The 15369-nt window shown below is 39.3% G+C and overlaps 1 pseudogene; it reads right to left on the bottom strand.

Annotated features, from left to right (window-relative positions):
- Positions 1–15369, bottom strand: part of LOC109238091 — a 36533-nt pseudogene that overhangs the window by 2231 nt on the left and 18933 nt on the right.

The following is a 15369-nucleotide window of genomic DNA, read 5'->3' as shown; positions in this document are numbered from 1 at the left end:
ATATATATATATATATATATATATATATATATATATATATATATATATATAAAGCTCGGAATGGAAGAGTTGATGTGGCACATCTAATAAGCCAAGAAAGCTATTTATTTTTTTTCTCATTTTTTCTATTGTTACTCTTTTCTTATTCCTCAATAACTCATTAATTACGAAGAGTTGCAAATTTCTGCTCTTCTTTTTCTTTCTTCCGTAACGCCTTTTTATGAAGAGTTACAAAGGCAAATGAGGGGTTGCTTTAATTGTGAATAACTTCCCAATTTTAGTTTTCACATTGCATTGAATGATGCATTAAAGAAGAGTAGAAGAAAATAAGGTGAATTTAGGATTCTCTCTTCATCATAAAAAATCAGACAAAACAAATTTCCTCTCAAGCTAAAATCAGAGAAAATCCCATCAAATGCATTGCATAAGTCACTAGCTTTTGATTCAAACACGGAACTCGATACTTCCTTTGTCTGGTAACATTCTCTCTCTTCACTATTTTTTCTTCTTTCACTTTTCACTTTTCATTGCTTTGCTCTTTTTTCCTTTCATATAATTGTTGTAACAGAAGAGAGCAATTAAGAGATACAACAGCAATGAAAAACTGTGAGGGTAATGAGGAGGGATATGCTTCAATTCAAACGCATAGATTTTTTTAATTTTTTTTAATTTTTATTTTTTTAGTTTCAACAAGATTCCCTTATTGGTAGATAGTTTAATGTGCATTAATTTTTTGGGCAGTCTCCTCATCCTTTGTTTGATGCATAATGTCTAGCTCAGCGAGAGGCTTCATATGCAATCAGATCGAATATCTGTTAACAGGTTATATGAGTCTAATGACGAAGGTAATGGTGCCAAGCTTCTAAAATCAACTTATTTTGAGAAGTGCTTTTAAAAAAAAATACTTTTGGTGAGAAGCAGTTTGTGTTTGGCTATTTAATTTGAAAAGTATTTTTGAGTAGCAATTACTGTTTGGCTAAACTTTTAAAAAGTGTTTCTAAGTGTATTTTTCTCAAAAATACTTTTTTGAAAAGTGTTTTTTGGAGATAAACTACTTCTTTCCGCTTCTCAAAAACTGCTTCTGCTTCTCCTCGGAAGTATTTTGTTTTTCCCTTTTAAAAGCTTGGCCAAACACCTTCATTTTTTAAAAAAAAAATACTTTTGACAAAAATAAACACTTTTGCCTCAAAAGAAGCTTGGCCAAACAGGTTTTAACTAAAGAGAGGGAAATGGAGAAAATTCTTTAATCTGATGCAGTAAATTACTTTGACATTGGGTTTTATTCTTCTTTTCTTTTTGTGTAATTCTTTTGTCTGTCTGTAAGACTGTAACCAGAGGATCCAGCTTATTCATGAAATCGAATAAATTATTTAATTTAATGCAGTAAATTGCTCCAAATAGTATTTCATTTTACTTGGATACAATTTGAAAAAGTTGGATATGTAAAAGGTTATTCGTGCTAAGTTTCAGGGCTAAACCATATTCCCGCCTTTACGAAGTTTATATCTTTTATATGTATATTCGATACATCATTATTATACATAGTCTTTCGAATGTTTGCTTGCAATGAAGGACACAAAATTTATACATGACATATTAATTTGACGCGTGCTTCGAGTAGATGCAATAGTTTACACAAAACAACTATTGATTTTTCTATGTGATGTCACGATCCGGATTTCCCATCCTCGGGAGTCGTAATGGCGCCTACTCGTGAAAGTTAGGCAAGCCAACTATTACGGTTCTACACATTAACAATCAACCCAAACAATTGAAAATAATAACTAAAGTTCAACAAATGAAAAGCACAGAAGAGTTAAAATAAATTCAAGTACTCCAATACATGTCTACCCACGAATCTGGTGTTACAAATTCACGAACGACTAAGATTTTACTACAAATATAAGTCTGGAAAGAAAAGTACAACTGTTCTCGAAATGATAAGAGACAGTAGAAAAGCTAAACAGGGAAGGGGGACTCTAGGCTCTGCGGACGCCAGCAGATCTGCCTTGGTCTCCCTGGTCTGAAGGCAGCTACCTCAGCTACTCACTGGGACTGGTACCGAAATCTGCACAAAAGAGTGCAGAGTGTAGTATCAATACAACCGACCCCATGTACTGAGTAAGTGTCGAGCCTAACCCTGGCGAAGTTGTGACGAGGCTAGGACACGACAATCATATATACCTGTACAGATAAATCATATACAAACAGAAACATAATAACAGAAATCAATAGAATAAGGTGGGAAGGGGACATGCTGCGGGGAATATCAGGTTCTAACAGTAAGCCAATAAGGAAGCATCAATAAGGAAGCATAATGAAAATCATATTTAAATCAACAAGAATAATGAAATGGTAACACGTGCACGGCATCACCCTTCGTGCTTTTACTCTCGTCCTCACCATATGAATCAACAGAAACGGCACGGCATCACCCTTCATGCATTACCTCACATAATCATGGTACGGCATCACCCTTCGTGCATTATTCCTCACAATATCGGCACGACATCACCCTTCGTGCATTAACTCTCAAATAATGGCACGACATCACCCTTCGTGCATTAACACTCATAATATCGGCACGGCATCACCCTTCGTGCTTTACACTCTCTCACAATATCATGCACGACATCACCCTTCGTGCTTTACACCTTCTCACAATATCATGCATGGCATCACCCTTCGTGCTTTACACTCTTCCTCACCCAAACAATAGAAGACAATATGTCCCGGCAAGGGAATCAACAATATCAATAATAATATCCCGGCAAGGGAATCAACAATATCAACAATAATATCCCGGCAAGGGAATCAACAATATCAACAAACGTCCCGGCAAGGGACTCAGCTATAACCAATCTCGTTTCAACAATTTCTTTACAAAATAAAACTTCAATTTGAGTCAATACTCAACAATAGTCAATTACCAAGAAACTTTCATAAGCTTTTTTCAACATTAATAATCATCAATTTGAGCATGATCGATACATAATAGAGTCACAACAATAATGGTATAAGACTCACGGGCATGCTTGACACCAACGTATAGATACTCGTCACCACACCTATATGTCGTACTTGATACAAACACATAGCAAATAGACCACAACTCCTATTCCCTCAAGCTAAGGTTAGGCCAAACACTTACCTCGATTCCACGGACAAATTAAGCCTCTACTACCACTTTACCTCTCGGTTCCACTTCCAATTCGCTTGTATCTAGTCACAAATTACTTAAAGATATCAATAAATGCTAGATAAACCAATTCTAATGCATGAAAATAGATTTCTCATTCTTTTCCCCAAAAGTCAAAAATCGACCCCCGGCCCGCTTGGTCAAAACCCGAAGTTCGAACCAAAACCCGATCACCCATTCACTCACGAACTCAAATATGTAAATAGTTTTGAAATCGGACCTCAAATCGAGGTCCAAATCCCCAAAATTTGAAAATCCTAACTTCTACCTAAAAACACCCAATTTCCCATGAGAAACCCTAGATTTTGAAGTGAAATCATGTAAAAAGATGTTATAGATTGAAGAAAAAAAGTTAGAAGTTGTTTACCTATGATTTGGGGAAGAACTCTCTTCAAGAAAATCGCCTATGTGATGTTTAGGTTTTGAAAAGTTGTTAAAATAAAGAAGAATCCCGTCAAAAATCTCAATTACAGGTCTCAGATGTTGCAATTGTGACCAGGGGTTCGCAATTGCGAACCCTTTGAGAATCTACTGTTTTCGCAATTGCGAAGAAATTGTTGCATTTGCGACAGCTGGGGACTTACTGAGGTCTTCGCATTTGCGAAGAAATGCTCGCAAATGCGAACAAGACTGGCCAGGGCTTATTTCGCAATTGCGATCAGCCCCTCGCAATTACCATCATAGCAGACTTTGCAATTGCGATCCCTGATCACGCAATTGCGAGATTAGAGGCCAATACCATATCTGAAACCTGCAACAATTTTCCTAAGTCCAAATTCACACTGTAGCCTATCCAAAACTCACCCGAGCCCTCGGGGCTCCAAATCAAACATGCACGCAAGTCTAAAAACGTCATACAGACTTGCCCGTGCGATCAAATCATCAAAATAACATCAACAACTACAAATTTAACCTCAAATTCATGAAATTCTTCAAGAACATTGAAATTTTCATTTTCCCAACTAAAGGTCCGATTTGTACCAAATCAACTCCGATTCTTACCAAATTTCAAAGATTCGACTTATTTATTATTTTAAACCTGTACCGGGCTCCGAAACCAACATACGAGCCCGACACCATCAAGAACATGCATCATTTCATTTCAAAAAGCCTTTATATTTTCCAGCAAACAATTTTCTTTAAAAATTCTTTTCTCGGGCTTGGGACCTCGGAATTCGATTTCGGGCATATGCCCAGGTCCCATATTTTACTACGGACCCTACGGGACTGTTGGATCACGGGTCCGGGTTCTTTTACCAAGAATGTTGACCAAATTCAACTTTACTCAATTTTAAAGGCCAGTTTATTTTTCTAAAATTTCACATAGAAGCTTTTCGGAAACGCGCCCGGACTGCGCACGCAAATAGAGGTGAGACAAAAAGAGGTTTTTTAAGGCCTCGGAACACAGTTTTGACTTCTAAAACAAGAGATGACCTTTAGGGTCATCACATTCTCCACCTCTAAAATAATCGTTCGTCCTCGAACGGACATAGAAAAGTACCTGAGTCGGTGAAAAGATGAGGATAACGGCTCCGCATATCGGACTCAGACTCCCAGGTCGCTGCCTCAACAGGCTGACATCTCGACTGCACACAAACTTAAGGGAAATTCTTCGATCTTAACTGACGAACCTGCCGGCCTAGAATGGCTACCGGCTCCTCCTCATAGGTCAAGTCCTTGTCCAACTGGACAGTGCTGAAGTCTAACACGTGGGATGGATCGCCGTGATACTTCTAAAGTATGGACACATGAAACACTGGATGCACCACCGATAAACTCGGTAGCAACGCAAGTCTATAAGCCACCTCTCCCACTCGATCGAGAATCTCAAAAGGACCGATGAATCTAGGGCTTAGCTTGCCCTTCTTCCCAAATCTCATCACGCCCTTCATGGGCGACACCCGAAGAACCACTCGCTCTCCGACCATGAATGCCACATCACGAACCTTGCGGTCGGCATAACTCTTTTGCCTGGACTGAGCTGTACGAAGCCTATCCTGAATGATCTTAACCTTGTCCAAGGCATCCTGTACCAAATTCGTACCCAACAGCCGAGCCTCTCCCGGCTCAAACCACCCAACTGGGGATCGACACCGTCTACCATATAATGCCTCATAGGGGGCCATCTAGATGCTCGACTGATAGCTGTTGTGGTAGGCAAACTCCGCTAATGGCAAGAACTGACCCCACGAACCTCCAAACTCAATAACACATGCTCGGAGCATATCCTCCAAAATCTGAATAGTACGCTCAGACTATCCGTCCGTCTGAGGATGAAATGTTGTGCTTAACTCGACCCGAGTACCCAACTCACGCTGAACTAACCCCGCAGAAATGCGAGGTAAACTGCGTACCTCGGTGTGAAATAATGGACACGGGCACACCATGAAGACGAACAATCTCCGGATATAGATTCAGCTAACCTCTCTGAAGAATAGGAGACTGCCACATGAATGAAATGCACTGACTTGGTCAGCCTATCAACAATAACCCATATCGCGTCAAACTTCCTCCGAGTCCATGGGAGTCCAACAACAAAGTCCATCGTGATATGCTCCCACTTCCACTCAGGAATCTCAATCTTATGAAGCAAACCACCAGGTCTCTGATGTACGTACTTTACCTGCTGACAATTCAAACACCGAGCTACATACGCAACAAATCATTCTTCATTCTCTTCCACCAATAATGCTGCTGCAAGTCCTGATACATCTTAGCGGTGCCCGGATGAATAGAATACCTGGTACTATGGGCCTCCTCTAGAATCAACTCACGAAGTCCATCCACATTAGGCACACAAATACGATCCTGCATCCTCAAAACTCCATCATCTCCAACTGTAACCTACTTGGCACCCCTGTGCCGCACCGTGTTTCTAAGGACAAGAAAATGAGAATCATCATACTGCCGATCTCGGATATGCTCAAATAATGAAGAACGAGCGACTGTGCAAGCTAGCACACGGCTGGGCTCAGAAACATCCAACCTCACGAACTGATTGGCTAAAGCCTGAACATCCAAAGCAAGCGGTCTTTCACCGACCGGAATATATACAAGACTGCCCATATTGGCTGACTTCCTACTCAAAGCATCAGCCACTACATTGGCCTTCCCCAGATGATACAAGATGGTGATATCATAGTCTTTCAAAAGCTCCAACCACCTCCTCTGCCTCAAATTGAGCTCCTTCTGCTTGAACAAATACTGTAAACTCTTGTGATCTGCGAACACCTCACATGACACGCCATATAAATAATGCCTCCAAATCTTCAGCGCATGGACAATGGCTGCTAGCTCCAAATCATGAACTGGATAATTTTTCTCGTGAATCTTCAACTGCCGCGAAGCATATGCAATAACCTTGCCGTTCTGCATCAACACCGCACCAAGTCCAATACGAGATGCATCACAATACACTGTATATGGCCCTGCACCCGTAGGCAATACCAACACCAGTGCCGTAGTCAAAGTTGTCTTGAGCTTCTGGAAGCTCGCCTCACACTCGGCCGACCACCTGAACTAGGCACCCTTCTGGGTCAACCTGGTCATCGGGACTGCTATAGATGAAAACCCCTCCACAAACCGACGGTAATAACCCGCCAAACCCAAGAAACTCCGGATCTCTGTAGCTGATGTGGGTCGAGGCCAGTTCTTGACTACCTCTATCTTTTTCGGATCCACCTGAATATCCTCTGTTGATACCACGTGGCCCACGAATACAACCTAACTCAACCAAAACTCACACTTCGAAAACTTAGCATACAACTGACTGTCTCTCAGAGTTTGAAGAACGACTCGAAGATGTTGCTCGTGCTACTCTCGGCTACGGGAATAGATCATAATGTCGTCAATGAAGACAATCACGAAGGAATCCAAATAAGGCCTGAACACTCGGTTCATCAAATCCATGAATGTTGCCGGGGCATTTGTCAACCCAAACGACATCACTAAAAACTCATAATGCCCGTCCCGAGTGCGGAAAGTGGTCTTAGGGACATCGGATGCCCTAATCCTCAACTGATGGTAGCCAAATCTCAAATCAATCTTCGAAAACACTTTGGCACCCTGAAGCTGATCAAACAAATCATCAATCCTCGGCAATGGATACTTGTTCTTGATGGTGACCTTGTTCAACTACCGATAATCAATACAAATTCTCATCGATCCATCTTTTTTCTTAACAAACAATACCGGCGCACCCCAGGGCGAGACACTAGGTCTAATGAAGCCCTTATCAAGCAAGTCCTGCACTGCTCTTTCAACTCCTTCAACTCTGGCGGGGCCATACGATATGGCGGAATAGAAATGGGCTAAGTGCCCGGAGCCAAATCAATGCAAAAGTCGATATCCCTATCGGGGGCATCCCCGGCAGGTCTGCAGGAAAAACCTCTGGAAACTCACGAACAACTGGCACGGAATCTATAGAAGGAACCTCAGCACTAGAATCACGCACATATGCCAAGTAAGCCAAACACCCCTTCTCGACCATACGCCGAGCCTTCATATAAGAAACGACCTTACTGGTAGAATGACCAGGAATCCCTCTCCACCCCAATCGAGGCAACCCCGGCAAGGCTAAGGTCACGGTCTTGGCGTGACAATCCAATATGGCATGATAAGGTGACAGCCAATCCATCCCCAATATGACATCAAAATCAACCATATCCAGAAGTAAGAGATCTACACGGGTCTCAAGACCCCCAATAATAACCACACACGAGCGATAGAAACGATCTACAATTATGGAATCACCCACCGGTGTGGAAACATATACAGGAGCACTCAAGAAATCACGAGGCATAACCAAATATGTAGAAAAATAAGATGACACATAGGAGTATGTAGACCCCGTATCAAATAGAACTGAAGCATCTCTACTGCAAACTAAAACCGTACCTGTGATAACTGCATCGGAAGCCTCAGCCTCAGGTCTGGCTAGAAAAGCATAACATCGGGGCTGGGCCCCACCACCCTAAACTATATCCCCGACGGCCTCCTACTGGCTAGCCTCCACCTCTAACGGCTTGACCTCCACCTTTAACGGCCTGACCTCCACCTCTAACACCTCCACCTCAACCTCTAGCTGCCAAAACCCGCTCTAGCTGGTTGGGCGGGCTGCGGAACACCCGGTGCCTGAACCATAGCATGAGAACCCTGATGCTGAGAACTGATCGAGGCTCGAGGGAAAAATTTAGCAATGTCCCTAGGATCGCCACAAGTATAACAAGTCCTCGGCCGCTAGGATTACTGACCCTGAAACTGGCCCTGATGGCTTGAGTAATCACCCTAATAACTCTGGAGCGGAGGTGCACTGATAGGAGCTGGTGATGCACTATAGGGTAGTTGATCCGAATATTGTATATGAGAACCACGGCCACCTAGAGCACCCTAAGAAGCCTGAAGTGCTGAATGAAACGGCCTGGGAGGATGGCCCTTACCAAAAGAATCCCTGCCTCCAGACGAGGCACCACTGAATCTACCCGAATGACGAGGCCTCTTGTCAGACCCCTGACCACTCCCCTGTGATAGAACCATCTCAACTCGCCGGGCCGCATTGGCCGCATCTTGAAAAGAAATCTCGCTCCCTGTCTCCTTGGCCATCTGCAATCGAATAGGCTGAGTGAGTCCCTCAATGAACCTCCTCACTCTCTCTCTCTCTCTCAGTGGGAAGTATAATAAGAGCATGACGAGCCAAGGCAATAAATCTGGTCTCGTACTGAGTGACAGTCATAGAACCCTGCTGAATGCGCTCAAACTACCTCCGATAGTCCTCCCTCTGAGTGATAGGAAGAAACTTCTCCAAAAATAGCTGAGAGAACTGATCCCAAGTCAAAGCCGGTGACCCAGCTGGTCTAGCCAAACAATAATCCCTCCACCAAGTCTTGGCGGAACCTGACAGACAAAAAGCAGCAAAGTCGACCCCATTGGTCTCCACTATCCCCATGTTCCAAAGATCCTTGTGATAACTGTCCAAATAGTCCTGGGAATCCTCTGAGGTTGTACCACCATAAGTAGTAGTGAATAGCTTGGTGAACTTGAAAAACTCCACAAAGCATCAGCAGACATAGCTGTTCCATCACCGGTCTGAGCTACGATACCCAGCTGAACTACTCCAACTGGCTGAGCTACTGGAGTCTGAAACTGAGAAGCCACCTGCTCCGGAGTGCGAGTAGCGGGAGTCTGTGCTCCTCCCCTAGCCTGAGAGACGGCTGGTGCTACAGGAAGTAAGCCTGCCTGGGCGACACTCTCCATAAGGCCCGCTAGACAGACCAGAGTATCCTGAAGTACCGGGGTAGCGATGAACCCCTCTAGGATCTGAGCTGGCCCCGCTGGAATTGTCTGGGCCGTAAACTCCTCCTCGAACTCTATCTGAGGCTCTGCCACTGGTGCTTCTGCTCTGGACTGAGCCTTGCCCCTGCCTCGGCCCCTAGGCACGACTTCGGCCTCTGCCCCTCGTAGGAGCTGCCACTGGGGGCTCGGGCTGCTGATCAGCGGATGAAGAAGCACGTGTTCTCGCCATCTACAAAAAAACAGAGTAAAAGTTCATCTCACGACAGAGAAAAATAGATGTGAAGTTATTCCTAAACTCTGTAGCCTCTAGGGGATAAGCACAGACGTCTCCGTACCGATCTCTCAGACTCTACCTAGCTTGTTGGTGAATTGTGAGACCTAGGCAACCTAGTGCTTTGATACCATTATTGTTATCAGACCATACCAATAGTTTACACAAAACAAGTATTGATTTTTTTATGTGAAAAGAAAGGTGTCAAGCTTTTGGATATTTTGCCTTCATGACTTTTCACAATCTTGAAATTAAAAAAGTATTTTATGCTACTTTCATACTTTGGTTGCAATCACTTGCAACATTGCCCATGATACAGTAGATGTAGAAATATTTTCTTGCTTATGAACATGCCAAAAAAGAAAATTTCAGATTTTTCTTTCCACTACTTCACAAGTTCTTAGTATAAAAGGTAGTCCATGAGTTTATCTATATTTAGACTTTAGGAGTGTAATTGCATATTTTTATCCATCTCTTTTGTGTAGGACAGTTGAATAACGGAAAAACATTATACATTAATTTAAACATATTTCATTTTCCCTTTTGTGGATGTTACTATGCATAAAACAACATTAATTTAAAGACGGTGATTAAGAGCGATCAGGGCCAAAGGAAAGGTCAAACTCATTAGTAATATATAATTAACTATAAATTGTATAGAAATATATGCTAACCAAAGCAAATTTATGAATTAACCAAGATGTATGTTGTTTTAGGTGTTTTCTTTGTCACAAAAATAGCTGTAGTTTAAATTTGTTATAAACCAGCAAATCATTTAAAAAATTATTTAGTATGTCTTAGCGACTGCACGAAGCGCGGACAAATTTACTAGTTTTTAACATGGTCTCACATATTACAACTTTTGTTATAAAATATAATAACGGTGGATGTCCATAACCACCAAATGAGTAATACCCACTACTCTTTTCCATTATCTCCATAACTCTCACTACTCTAATACGTATGGAGTTATGATTGTAACTCTCACACCTCCCCCATGATCTTCTACCATGATCTCAAATGCTTAATGGCATATTTATGGAATTCTTTTGGTATACCTCTATGTAGTACTGTAAATAGAGGATGAGAAGTTATTTTGCAACACACTTGAAAGAAATAAGAAGCTCTCATTTCTTGCTCTCTATATTCTTGTCTATTTTCTTATTTCATATTGTTATTTTGATTTAGTTTCTTAACACGTTATTAGCACGGTCTCTAAACTATTATGAGCTCGATTTTGATTTTTCTAATTTGATTCTACACTGACAGTTGTCTGGTGTCGTTATGACGTGCCCATTTTGCCAATAGAAGAAAAGGTAAACATTATGCTTTGTCTTTCTTCACATCAGGTGAGTAAGCAATAAATATTTTTTGTTAGAAACTATCAAATATTTAACGTATTGTGAGTGCTACTTATTACTGTGATAGCAAGGAAAAAATATATTTTGGTCATACTGATTAGAAGCATAAATTATCATAAAGAAAACAAGAAATACTTCACATTTTTATCTAGGTTGATCAATTATTTCTTTGAAATTCGGAAAACAAACCAGCTATTGAGTAAGTATACTTCATAACTTATGGTCGTATCATTTGAATAAGCAAGCATCGATTAGTATGACTACTAGAAGAGGTATTTTCGAGTATCCATGGCCTACTTGATGTTCACTACTGGCTCACCATTTTTAAGTATTTTTTATGAATGATGCACAAGTTACAATTGGTAAGTTGTTACCTATAGTGTCACTTTTCAGGTAATATAAATGATGAATTTAAGTATTTGTACTATATACGTGTTGTTACCTATATGTTGTACTATTGATAAATTGATTCACTAATTGCTTGGTTGAAGTGAGTGAAAGAAAGTCTATGGTGTTAAATCAAATCTAATAGGCAGATATATCCCGAAAACAACAATATTTTTTTAGAGATGCTCAATAAATATTATGACAATGATTTTATGATCCAGTTAAACTCTAATAGAATTAAGAAGAAATGTACTGACCATAAACAGTTGTATTTCATAAGTCTATATTTCATATAGATGCTACAAATAATTGATAAAGCTTTACGCTAATTTGAGATTTGTACACTTATTTAAGAAAGCAAATTTGATTTGATAAGTTGCAAATTAGTTGTGTATAACTTTCTTGGAATGTGATTAAAATTAAGGCTTGATAGTTGATCTCAATATTGTTTAGCCTATTATGCCATTGATTGAGGGTAAAGCGGTAAATTCAAGTCCACTACACCATGAGAATAAGACATCGGGTTTTGAATCCTGATTCTCCATGATTGTAAGAGTTGAGTTCGAGTTCCAACTAATATAGCCTATAAGCCTTTATATGGGTAAGACATTGGGTTTGTGTCGCAATGCACCATACTAATGATATAATGATGACTGAGGCAAATAAATATTATGCTTTTGATAAAAAAAATATGAAGTTTGTCCCATTTGATTTGCTCCATTCTTGAAGTGAATGTGATAGCGGTGCATAATAAGTCTAAATGAAGACAAGTGGTTGACCAATGAACATAGCCGCGCCAAAGATCAAACTAATAATAATCATCATGGTAATTGTTAAAAGGAGAAGAATAAGGGTTCTCGAAATAATCCTTCAAAGGTGAAGAAAATATGTATCGATGTGGTCTGTTAATACGAGACACGCTCACATGATTATAATCCATTACTTGAAATTGTGACTTGTGATAAGCATTGTAAATGCAGACTCATTCCTGAAGATGAATGTGAAAATATATACTTTATGTGATAAAAATTATGCATAATAATGTGCTTATGTATGGTTGGATAAATACCACAACTCACCTCTAAGGGAAGTTTGAGAGAAATAAAGATAATAAATTTTACAATGTGGTTACATGACTATGTCATTGGTCGCGTATATGTGGTACGCCAAAAATATTTTGTCGTACCTTATATAAAGTTATTAAAGGAAAAAGTAAAGCAAGACTGATTTTTCTTATGTGATTTTGACCATGATAATTATTATGATATAATTTTTTCGTGAAGGAGACATTCACCATATGGATGGTGTGACAAAAGATCATGTAGTATAAAATTAACGAAGAGCTCAAGAAGAACTAATTGGTTACTATCCGGATGAATGAAATTGTTAAAGACACTGATATTTTAGTAAGCTCAAAAGAAATTTTTTGAGTTTCAAATATATTAGCCAAAGTGGTTGGCATTTGAGACTATAAATGAAAGAAAGATTAAATATATTCATATTACTATAATCACACTAGGTAAATATAAAAGGTTACCCGGTTTTCTTCTATTTGTACTACACAATTATAAGCATGATGATGGAATCACATGCCATAGTAAATTAGATGTTTACTAAAATAAATATCAGTTGGCATGACCGGTTGGCCATCCCGGTTCAATTATGATGTGAAAATTGAATGAGAATTCACATTGGCATATATTGAAGAAATATAAGATTCTTCATAGAAACACAGTAAAAGACACACATGCGAAACACAGTAGAACATGCTAAAGATCAGAGAAACTTTAAAGGATAACTTAACGAAACCCTAAATCGGAAAAAGATGAAGGCTCTGAAGGTAAAGTTTTGAAAGAACTTTGAGAAAATGTTTAAAAGCTTAGAGAAAACACTGATATACAACGGATCTAAAAGAATCGGAAAAACCTCGAAGGGTTAGGGTTTCAGAAGAACCCAGGTGNTGCTGCTTATTCTCATGATATACCAGCTAAGGTTGGGATTGAATTCCTTGATTTCTAGAACGAATAAAAGGTGATATATATATATATATATATATATATATATATATATATATATATATGGGCCCAGTCACCTGAGATGGCCATTTACTATTATATAATTTTGAAAGATGCATCTATTGTATGGTCGCATGTGCGTTGATTATCAACTTGCAATTTGGCTTTTGCAAGGTTGCTTGCTCAAATTAGAGCATAATTCCAGAATGTAAATTGTGATGATAATGCTGGTTTAAATCCAAGTTGGTTTAGTAGAAATTGTATGCCTCCTAGCTAAACCATTGGTTATGAGAACAAAACTCCAAATAGAAATTTTGTATGAAGTGTATTATTTAATATACAACAGCACTTGTACGCATCTAGCCAACAAGTTATGATACATTCTCCCCATCACAATTGGTTCAAGGTCAGGAACCAAATAATTTCATCTAGAAATATGGATGTACTATATGATATAATTGTGTCACCACAATGCACAAAGATTGGTCCCCAAAGAAGGTTGGGGATATGTGTTGGTGATCCCAACATTATGAGGAGAAAATGAGCAGCTGAAAAAAGTAATACATGGAATGAATTATATGAGTACACTTAAATCCTCGTACAAGAAAATATTAATTTGAAGTTCATGTGATAATTCATTTGCAAAAATTGCCATGCGCATTTGCTGACCCAAAACTAAATGTCATATTTCAGCTACTAATGCTCCAAATAGAATAAAGTCCATGATGGACATAGTCTATGGAACGCATGAAGCATAATAGACTAATCGGTTCCAAAGATAAAACTCCTTGAAGAAGGAGAGGAGCAAATGTTCAAGATGGTCATAATAAGGAGGCAAATGTTTTATAAGAGCACCATGGCATAACACTTCATAAGACTTCATGGGAGAGGCTCAGGTACCTGAAAATAATGAGATAAAGAGATCTCAATAAGTTATATCTTTATTGGGTAACGATGGAACCGATATAAAATGATCGTCAACGATATTGTTGATATAATGTAGCGCTCAATATTATTAATATTGACGAGGATCTTGAGCTCAAATCTGTCATGGAATTTGGACAGACAAATGATTTGCCAAATGAAAAATACGCAATGAAAATTGACTTCACCAGAAAAATATGAAATTGGACGGATAGTCCATTGTGCAAAAAGTGAAATGAAAAATCAAGACGATAGACATAAAGACGACTTGTGGCATAAGATTTTCGTAAATATCCTGGTATTAGTTATATGGAGACATGTTCTCCTGTGGTGAATGGAGTCATTTCAGATTTTGGTCTAACAATACATTTGATATGCATATAATGAAAATCCTTGAAGGATTTAAATCGTTCTGAAGCATATTAAGGTTCCCAAGAAATTCATTAAATAAAGCTTCGGCAAATTCTTATGTAGATTAGAGCGATCATGGCGTACATGATTTATTTTTGTGTCTAGTGCAATTGGTGCACTAATATATCTGGCTAGAACCGTGAGTATAACAATATGCTAGCGAGATATAGTTTTATTCCAATGTGGAGATATTGGAATACAATTAGTGTTATATTTCAAAAGGAATACTTGATGTAGATTTGTTTATTCTAACAAATATAGCCAAGATTTTGTTGGTTATGCAAATGCAGGCATTTTCCTGAAGTTCGTTCTTCAAATGAAGAAAATGCTTTTGTAATACATTTGTTTCATTCGGCACTCGACCAAGATAAAACGAGGTAAATTTCAATAATTTAACCTGGGATTGAAAAAACGAGATCGTCAATTTTTTGCAGTACGGAATACTACTTGAAGATAAGAAAAAGGCTCAGGCAGTCCGTCGAAAGGCTGCCTGTTATTGTTCTGATCGAG

This window comes from Nicotiana attenuata, unplaced genomic scaffold (genome assembly GCF_001879085.1).
Source record: "Nicotiana attenuata strain UT unplaced genomic scaffold, NIATTr2, whole genome shotgun sequence".
NCBI classification, from domain to species: Eukaryota; Viridiplantae; Streptophyta; class Magnoliopsida; order Solanales; family Solanaceae; genus Nicotiana; species Nicotiana attenuata.
The sequence above is the reverse complement of the archived record's forward strand: the minus strand, read 5'-3'. Positions and strand labels throughout refer to the sequence as shown.